A 9,436-nucleotide genomic window follows, 5' to 3' on the forward strand; every position below is an offset into this window, starting at 1 on the left:
GTGTGAGAGAGAGAGAGAGGAGAGGAGATGACAAGATTGCGTTTCGTAGATTGTCATGTTTATATGATTTTCATGAGTGCATTGGTATGAATATCGTGCGTTAGTAGGGAAATGTAATTGCGAGGCAATTACGTCAGATCAAATTACTTCAATTTCAAAAAAGAAGTTAATCATTAAGGTGGTTGATGTGTGTCATAATGCTAAAAATCAAAAAATATTTTTCTTATTTGTTCTCAATGAGTATTTTTGCCTTGATTTCGGAAAAGAAAAATACAATAAAATAGTAATTATAATTTATATATATATATATATATATATATATATATATATATATATATATATATATATATATATATATATATATAATTTATTTTACTGAAAAAATATTCAAGTACTTATTTGTAATAATATTAATATTTAATTTGTTTAATTTATTCAATGAATAATTTATATATGAATAATACAATACATTTGTAATATTTAATTAACATATTAATATTGATATTTTATGTTAATATTTAATTGCATTAATTCATTACTTATAAGACACGAGGATACATTTACAAATTTTTTAAAGCAGAAATTTAGTAAAAACCTGAGATGAGGTTTCATCTTAAAAACAGAGAGAAAGAGAGAAAAGATGAAGCTATATTGGGCACAGCTGAGACTTAAAAGAACAGTTCACCTAAAATAAATTATTTTATTGCACAAGTCAAATTTTATAATAATTTTATGGTACTTTTGTATCCTTTTTTTGAAGTTCAAAAGTGGCAGTCTGCATTTACATTTACACTTCACTTACTGCACTGCATGAAAAAATTAAATTAAAATTAAATTAAATTAAATTAAATTAAGTAAAATAAAATAAAATAAAATAAAATAAAATAAAATAAAATAAAATAAAATAAAATTTCCTTCAGCATGTCTTATATATTGATTTTTATTTTAAGAATATTTTCCTAGAAAGCGAGCTGAAGATACTGATTAAGGAAATGCTTTTAGAGTCCATAATTTAATGACTCATCCTTGTTGAACTCCATAAACCCTTTTTTCGACTACACACAATGTCCTCTGTCTCCTTTAAAAGCTTTTATTGTGACTGCTGTCATTGTCCTCTCCAGCATGAATAACAGCATCGCTCTGTTCGCACGCCTCTGGATCAGAGACTCGACCGTTCACACACACACACACACACACACCGTTCTCACCCCAATTTAGCTGCAAATTAAATGTCAGAGTCTGGCACGGAATTCTGATCAGGAAACGCTCAGATGAGAGCAATTTGTCTTTGATAAAAGGCGGCGAACAGACTTTTCCTTTTTCATTAAACGCGTTAAAAGAACAGATGTAGGAGAGATGGATTCTATCTGTCAGGGGTTTGACGGTTATCAACCCAAAGCAACGGCATCCAGAACAATCAGATCTGCTGTGAGGAGAGCACGGAACATCCAACATGACACAGATGGATCTGGGAATATAAGGTCACGCTCTCTCCGCGTCGCTACGTCTGTCTCTTTCGCTCTTTGGTACGTGATAATCCATCCTGATCTTCATGTCAGGTTGGAGGCAGAGCTGAGAGTGATTGCCCGGAGCTCGAACATCACAGGCTCCCCGAACGAACCTCAACACCTTCTCCGTCCGATGGGTTTCTAACAGGCTTCCGAAGCAAAGCCCTACGGGAGGAAGGTCAAATGTGAGGCATTGTTGACTGGGAAGCGTACCTTAACCATCTTCAACAATGAGATCCTGGAAAAATCCACTTCATGTTCCCTCGGGAAGCTGCTTTTCTTTGCCAAAAGAAAGATTAGTCTTCCTCTGCGAAGCTGCCAGGGGGCCGCCAGGCATGCTTTCTGTGGAGTGCTGATGTCCACCTGGAGCTTCTTCAGTTCATCAAGAGCAAGGCCTTCAGTGAGAACACATCCTCTGGGTGAATGAAAACCTCATCCATCTTTAACCAATGTGCGTAAAATGGACAATGTGAACATAAGAGAGCAAGGCTATGCATTTTCATGGCCGCAAAGTTCACACAACACTCATTTTTTAGGCAGAAAGTAGAGAAATAGGATCAGGAAATGACAATAGATGAATTCAGGCTCCTGTTGGCCATATGTGCTCATTGGAGCTGAAATTGACCAATGACTGAGAGAGATGCAGTGTATGGGGGCTATTGTCCTGCCACTAGGATGCCGCTCCAGCAGAATAAAGCTTTCAGCCAAAGAAACAGGCAAAGACAGTCAACAGGAATTATGCAAATCACCAAATTACTGCCGAATTCAATTTGCACGCAACAATTCCCAAATTAGTGGAAAATATCGCTCCGCCACTGTAATTCAAGTACCTGATACGGCTTTTTAAAAATCCTGAAAGTGAGCTCGATTGAACGTGCATTAAAACGCTCTTTATCGTTACTGATGACATGACGAGAACAATTAAATAATTCAATTAAAATTACAGTTGTAAAATTAATTACATTTACATGATTGAAATAAAATAAAATAAAATTATTTTATTTGGAAAAAAAAACTACTTACTGTTTTTAATTACATTTAAAATGAAACATTAAATCTGAACTGACTGCACTGTATTTGAATCATTTTTTATTTTGAAATGTTTTAATTTCATTTTAAATACATTCGAAAATCATTTTAAAAGCTTTTAAATTCCTTGTTTTATTGTCGTGATTATCATTTTAAAATAGTAAATAGTAAAAAATTAAACAGGAAGAAATTTAAAAATGAATCGGAAAATTTGCTTTATAAAAAAAATACTTAAATTATGTTTCAGTTATGTTAAGTAGTCCAATTACAAACATAAAAAGGTAACAAAACATACACATTAAAGTAAATAATAATAATACCCCAAAAAAATATATATATATATATATATATATATATATATATATATTTATTTATTATATTTATATTTTTTTATATTTATTTTTAATATTTATATATTTTTAAAAATATTTTTAATACTTTAATATGTTATATGGTTAATACTTATATATATATATATATATATATATATATATATATATATATATATATATATATATATATATATACACAAAATGATGTAGTAAAGTATTTAAAATTTAACACAAAAATTATATTTTAAGATAATAATAGTAATAACAATAATAATAAACCTGATTGGTGAACGTTGAAATAATACTGAGAATTTGCCACTCAGGCTCATGTTAGCTTGCTCCATGCAGAACCTAATGTGGTAAATAAAACAAAAATAGCCGAATGAATCGATGAACAGATGCTTCAGTGCATAATGAGTCTTTGCAGCACCATTAGCAGCGACTAGCTGAACCTCCCCCCGAAGTCATCAAACTCCCAGCAACACAAAACTCTGCTGAGCTCACAACAAACGTCCCGATCCGTCTCAACCTCCAGCCTGATCAATCACTAATACAGTCCCAAAGAACTCTGGGAATCCGGACGTATCAAGATTTCACTCAGGTAACATTTCATAAACGAATTAACTTCCAAGCAGCAGACGTGATTAGAGTATCCAAGGGCTCCTGTTTCCGATCACATGACACTGGCCACAGTAATCAATCAAAAAGTGGATGCACCTTCAATAGCTGCATTCATATCTAAAACGTGTTTTTGCCAACGTTTTGGGCATGCATCATGCAGCTTATAGCTACTAATCAAGGGATAAACAAGGCTCGGGGCCAGCTATAATATATGCTCCTGCAACACATTAATGTCCCTCAGGACGTTTTTTTAAGCTTCGTATCTGGAGGGAAGAGAAGTGGAAACTGCTATTCCGCCCTAATCGCATTTCTCTCTTATTAGTTTCCAAGCGCACCGAGAGAAATTAAGGCTGAAGTGGCTGAATCTAATAAATATTGATGTTCATTACAGTCTCTCAGAGCCTTCTCTACCTGTCTCTCTCTCTCTCTCTCTCTAGATGTGTCAGCTGTACCCACAACGCCCCTCCCTTCCCGCTCTTTAAACGATCCGCCTGTCCTGTGCAAACAGAAACTGGCTGCTATCCGAACATACCAGCATTTCTCCGGACTAAATATAGACGCGGCGCGCTTTGATGCCTGAAATATTAACGGATATCTTGCGCTCAAAAAAAATAAAAATAATCAAAGCCGCCTCGTTTGATGCCAAGCCCAGCGCGCACCTGCCCAAAAGCGCAAACTGAGAAGAAGAGTGTAAAAACACCTCTCACCGGGATGTTTGACGGCGGTCGTCCTGATGTGTGTCCGTATCCAAAGGGGAGGAATTATATCCAGAATGCTCCGGACTCACGAAAAGCAGAGAGCTTGCAGACGCATCCGTCATCCACCTGCTTCCAACACGCATGAACACACGCGAGCACGCTCCGACCACACCGACACACACTCGAGCAGAGGGCGTACCTACAGTCAGCCAGCGGAGAGAGAGAGAGAGAGAGAGAGAGAGAGAGAGAGAGAGAGAGAGAGAGAGAGAGAGAGAGAGAGAGGACGGCACAAGGTGGAGGGAGGAAGTGGAGTGTGGGAAACCGAGAGAGAGAGAGAGAGAGACAAAGATGCACCAATCACATTTGTTCTCTTCATTGCCATCACAGTAGCTGTTTTCTGATGGAACAAACTGTCCCACAGGGAAGGAAAATTTCAAATGAGATCTCTGGAACATCTCAATGGTTCCTCCTAGACGGGGGAATCCTGATTTTCTTCATCTGTATGTTTTACATTGTTTCGCGAAGAAAACCAGATTTGCGCTTAGACTGACTTCTTTCGAAAACGCACTATATGGAGTGATATGACAGGATGCATGCACGTGCTTGGCGTGTATATGACGTGCACGTGTTTTGGCGTGCATGCGATACCATGTTTGTTGGTGTACGTGTGATACGCTGCTTTGGCTTGCGTGCGGTATGAAATTCGGTGCTGTGCAAAAACAACACGCGGTTTTGGTTCGCATATGACACGTTGTTCGCTGGCGCACATATAATACGCAGTTTTCGTGTGCATATAATAAAAGAAAATTGTCGCTGTGCATATAATACGCAGTTTTGCCATGCATATCATACTAAATTTGTCGACGTACATATAATACGCAGTTTTAGCTTCCATGTGATACATATCTACCCCAGAACCCTAATCCTACCCACTGCCCTATTATTCAAGTAAAAATTTGTATATGTAAAATTTGTTATATACAGTTATTTAATATATATATATATAAATTTAATGCAATTAAAATATATCAATTATTAAATGATCACAATGAATGCTACGCTCACAAGCCTGCATTATTTGAATAAATATATAGTAAACTATTTATTATAAAATTTTTTAATTTTTTGTTTTGTACCGTAATATATTTTCATATATATATATATATATTTTCTCAGCATCATATGCCGTTTTTTATTATTATTATCAATGTTGAAAACAGCTGCGTAATGTTTTTGCTTAAACTCCCCCCAAAGTTTCTTTGATGTACAGAAAGCTCAAAGGAACAGTATTTATTTGAAATAGAAATCTGAAAGAAAAACATTCGAAATATTTTTCCCGTCACTTCTGATCAATTTAATGCGTCCTCGCTGAATGAAAGCGTTCGTTTATTTTTGCTTCAAAGAAAGCGTATTGTGTTTTAAGCGTGTTGACACTTGGAAAACAAGACAAAAATAATGATTACACACTGATCTTTCCGGTGTTAGTTGACTCCCTCAATCAATTCTACACACGTATGACATTGATGGATCCTCTATGTTCCTGTGCAATTTGTTAGCCTAGGACTCAACAGCTCCAGTCTGATAGAGAGAGAATGAGGGGACAGTGTCTATGACGCTGTGGAGTAGAAAGACCAGAGAACGGGGGAAAAAAAAGGAGAGAGACAGAGATGGGATTGTGGAGAAGAAGAGAGAGGAAGAGGATGCTGTAGAACAGAAAGCTCAGGATCAAAGCCCAGGATCAGTGTGACTTTAGAAAGTTTCTGCACAGGAGATAAAAGCCTCCAGGAGAATCTTCAGATATCCTCGTTCAGCAGGCAACAAAGGTTCTTGTTTGTTTGCTCACATTCTTTGTCTCGAGCTGAAACTGATCACGGATTGAACCGGATTGACCTTTTATGTAAATTGACCCTTCGCTAAGCCCCGCTTTAAAAACATTACTGACCGTTCCGGCCATAGCAACCGTTGCCATCCACAGTTTTCAAACAAACTTCTGATTTTTTTTTTTTTTTCTATGCAAGCCTGCGAAGGCCTGCGTGTTTGTGTGCGAACGTTTAAAATGAAATTTCATTCATATTCGCCAGTGTAAACATTTTAAAAGAATCCTTTCATTGAATGAGTTTTAAGTTGGTAAAAATGTGCTAAACTGCAGAAATGTTGCAGAAAATATACTTTTTTGGAAAGAAACGAATGCTTTCAAACAGCAGGGATGCATTAAAGTGACAAAGTAGAATTTTTTTTTTTTTTTATAATGTTATAATGAATGGCATTTATGTCAAGATACTTCAAAGAATCTCTTTTTTTTGTTACAGACATTAATATGAATTAATTAGACATTAGACATTAATATCAATAAGAAGTGATTGAACAGCAAATAAATAAATAGGTAAATAAAGTACATTTTAATTAAAAGTAATTTCAAAATATATTAAAAGAGAAATATGTCTTCACAATGTGTTTTTATGGCATTTTTGATCAAATAAATGCAGCCTTTCTGTGAAAATTAGGCATTTTACAGACATTAAAAACGTTACATTTTGTATAAAAATGCCAAAATGAAAGCAATATGAAAATGTATAATTTGACGTATAACATACAGCAGCGGTGCAGGATTTCTGGGCATAAAACAGTATGTAAACAACTTAAACAAAAAAAAAAAAGAGATGGAATTGTTGACAGATTTTACCAGGACGAATGTCACGGTATCTAGTTTTCTGATTGGCTCAAACATTCAGACACAATATTCAGATCCTGTCAAACAAATGCCGGGAAAGCGGAGGTCTTGACTGGCAGGTGGAGGGAAAGTTTCTAGAGAACGACTAGAGGAGCGAAACAGAGAGAGAGGGAGAGAATTGCTCCCAGCAAATCGTATAAAGCCATGAATAATTTACCACCTCCTCCAGCAAACCCTGATCTTTTTGTCCGTTGACTCAGGAGACCGAGGCTTTATTGGAATGAAGGCTTTCTGTGTCCTAATTTAGCATTTGCTGCCGTATTCCAGAGCGAGAGAGACGCCGCAGTGTTTCGCGGATCCCAGGCGCAGAAGGCCTGACCTTAGAGAGTCTCGTGAAACGCGGCTCCCGGGAGGAACCTGGCCGGCTGTGAGACGCGCGTGTGCCTGTTTGCAGCGAGCGGGAGAATTGATGTGAACCGAGCGCTCAAATGCTTTAACCCCTCTGAAGATGACTGGTACATAACAGAGCGATATCATTTCCTTTGAACCCCTGATGGTCCTGCGATGGCTAAATAACTCACTTGGCCGGACAGCAGATGGGGGACTAGCTGAGAGCTCAAGCGGGAATAGGAGTTCATTTAAAGGGAACGTTCCTACTCCTTTTCGGCGTCCCGCCATCAATCTATGCCATTTCAATCCAATACCATTACGCCAAATGTCTTGTAATGATATTGAAAAGCAATGCTGCCTTGTCCATTTTGTTTATGGCATAAAAATGACTTGGCAGGTCATATTCTATGCTTGCTTGCGTTTGTTTTTTACTCTGTTTATATATAAAGGGCAAAAAAAAATTGAAAATGACTTTCTGGAATGGTTGGGATCAAACATCAGCGCCAAGATCTACACTAGCTTAAAATATTAATTCAGTCTTTTAATAAATATTTTTTTTGATAAACAAACAAACTAATAAACATAAATAAAACAGGAATTAATACATATACATTATTGTAATATATATATATATAATACAGAAATTAAATGCAATATACATATTCAATGTTTTCAAATATAATAGAAACAATAATGAATAACATCTATTTATTTTCATATTAATTTCACATTTGAAAAATGCTTAAAAACAAAGAGAATTTTTTTCAGATAAATAAATACATTTAAGAATGACTTTATTTTTGCATTTATTTAATATATAATGTATTTATTTAATATTTTAATACAAATATTTATTTCATATTTGAATACGATTACATTTAAATAAAATTATATAACGACAGACAGACAGACCACAAATGAATGACAGAATTAATGCTAGATATAAAAAAACTAATAAAATCAAATAAATAAATAAAAATAGGAATTTACGTCATTTTAAAGCATAAAACCCTGCGTGTGGAGAATCTGAGCGCAGCTTATGACAGCTGACCACTGAGTTCCTCCAAAACCGGACCTCAGAAAACTCCTTGACTCTCGTCGTCCTGAACTTTGACCCTTGTGGTTTAATAATGCTTTTAATAGAGGCCTTCCTCTCTGACCTCTGCATATTTTCCAGGCTCATTATACAGTCATTCAAGCTAATGATCATCAGGGGGCTCGTTATCTCCCAGTTTTGGCACGGAGCTCAACGCACGCGGCACTAGAGCAGGAGCTGTCAGAGGCCTGCTTTTCTGCTGAACAATTTTAAAGCCAAATCATTCACACAAGACTTTTATTACATGATGAATAAATTAATAGTTCTGTGGAGCAGAAACCCGCTTTAAAAGGAACGGTTTGGCGCTTCCTTAATGCGTGTGCAATTCCACAACGCAACAATCACGTAAAAGGCATTTTCTGTTATACAATCACTTCTTATTTCAGTGGAAACGAAGATGTATTTGAAACTCGAGAGCAGCTGCCACAACCTGAACTTGCACTATAATCTCTGCTGTACTTTCTGTGCATTCGCAGCATTCAGAAGATGCTTATCGATAGAACGATAGATAGAATGATACCTGAACTTTAGGGGAGTGCTGAAGACAAATTGTGCTGAGACTGCAGTCAAGCTGTGGTAGATGATGAGCGCTGAACATCTGCCTGGTGCATCAGGACTAGAACACTAGAACAGAATAGGAAGCAGCTTCATTAGGGCTGTGAATCATTGAGAAATCTAAAAACTCAAAACTTTAAAAAAATGTAGATAGATAGATAGATAGATAGATAGATAGATAGATAGATAGATAGATAGATAGATAGATAGATAGATAGATAGATAGATAGAACAAACGAACGACAGATAGATAGAATGACACAATGAATAATCAAACGAATAAACGAACGAACAAACATACAAACAAATGATACACAGATCGATAGAATGGCACAATGAACGAATGAATGAACAAACGAACGAATGAACGATAGATAGATAGAATGACACAATGAATGATTAAATGAACGAACGAATGAACAAACGAACTTACAAACAAATGATAGAGATCAATAGAATGACAGAATGGACGAACGAATGAACCAAAATGATAGACACAATGAATGAACGAATGAACAAAGAATAGACAAATAGAT

General features: G+C 36.0%; 1 protein-coding gene across 3 annotated transcripts in view; it reads right to left on the reverse strand.

Annotated features, from left to right (window-relative positions):
- Nucleotides 1-8,976, reverse strand: part of lingo1a (leucine rich repeat and Ig domain containing 1a) — a 72,721-nt gene extending 63,745 nt beyond the window's left edge. Inside the window, exons 1-2 of one of the 3 annotated variants that reach the window (XM_043227844.1) lie at nt 8,866-8,976; nt 4,198-4,387 (exon numbers count right to left, since the gene is read on the reverse strand). The gene's annotated coding sequence lies outside the window, so the exon portion shown is untranslated. Of the gene's footprint in view, nt 1-4,197; nt 4,402-8,865 lie in introns of those variants that run through there. The other 2 variants (XM_043227847.1, XM_043227845.1) reach the window with 2 other exon arrangements.
- Between the last annotated feature and the right edge of the window lie 460 nt (nt 8,977-9,436).

Source organism: Puntigrus tetrazona, chromosome 25, assembly GCF_018831695.1.
Source record: "Puntigrus tetrazona isolate hp1 chromosome 25, ASM1883169v1, whole genome shotgun sequence".
NCBI classification, from domain to species: domain Eukaryota; kingdom Metazoa; phylum Chordata; class Actinopteri; order Cypriniformes; family Cyprinidae; genus Puntigrus; species Puntigrus tetrazona.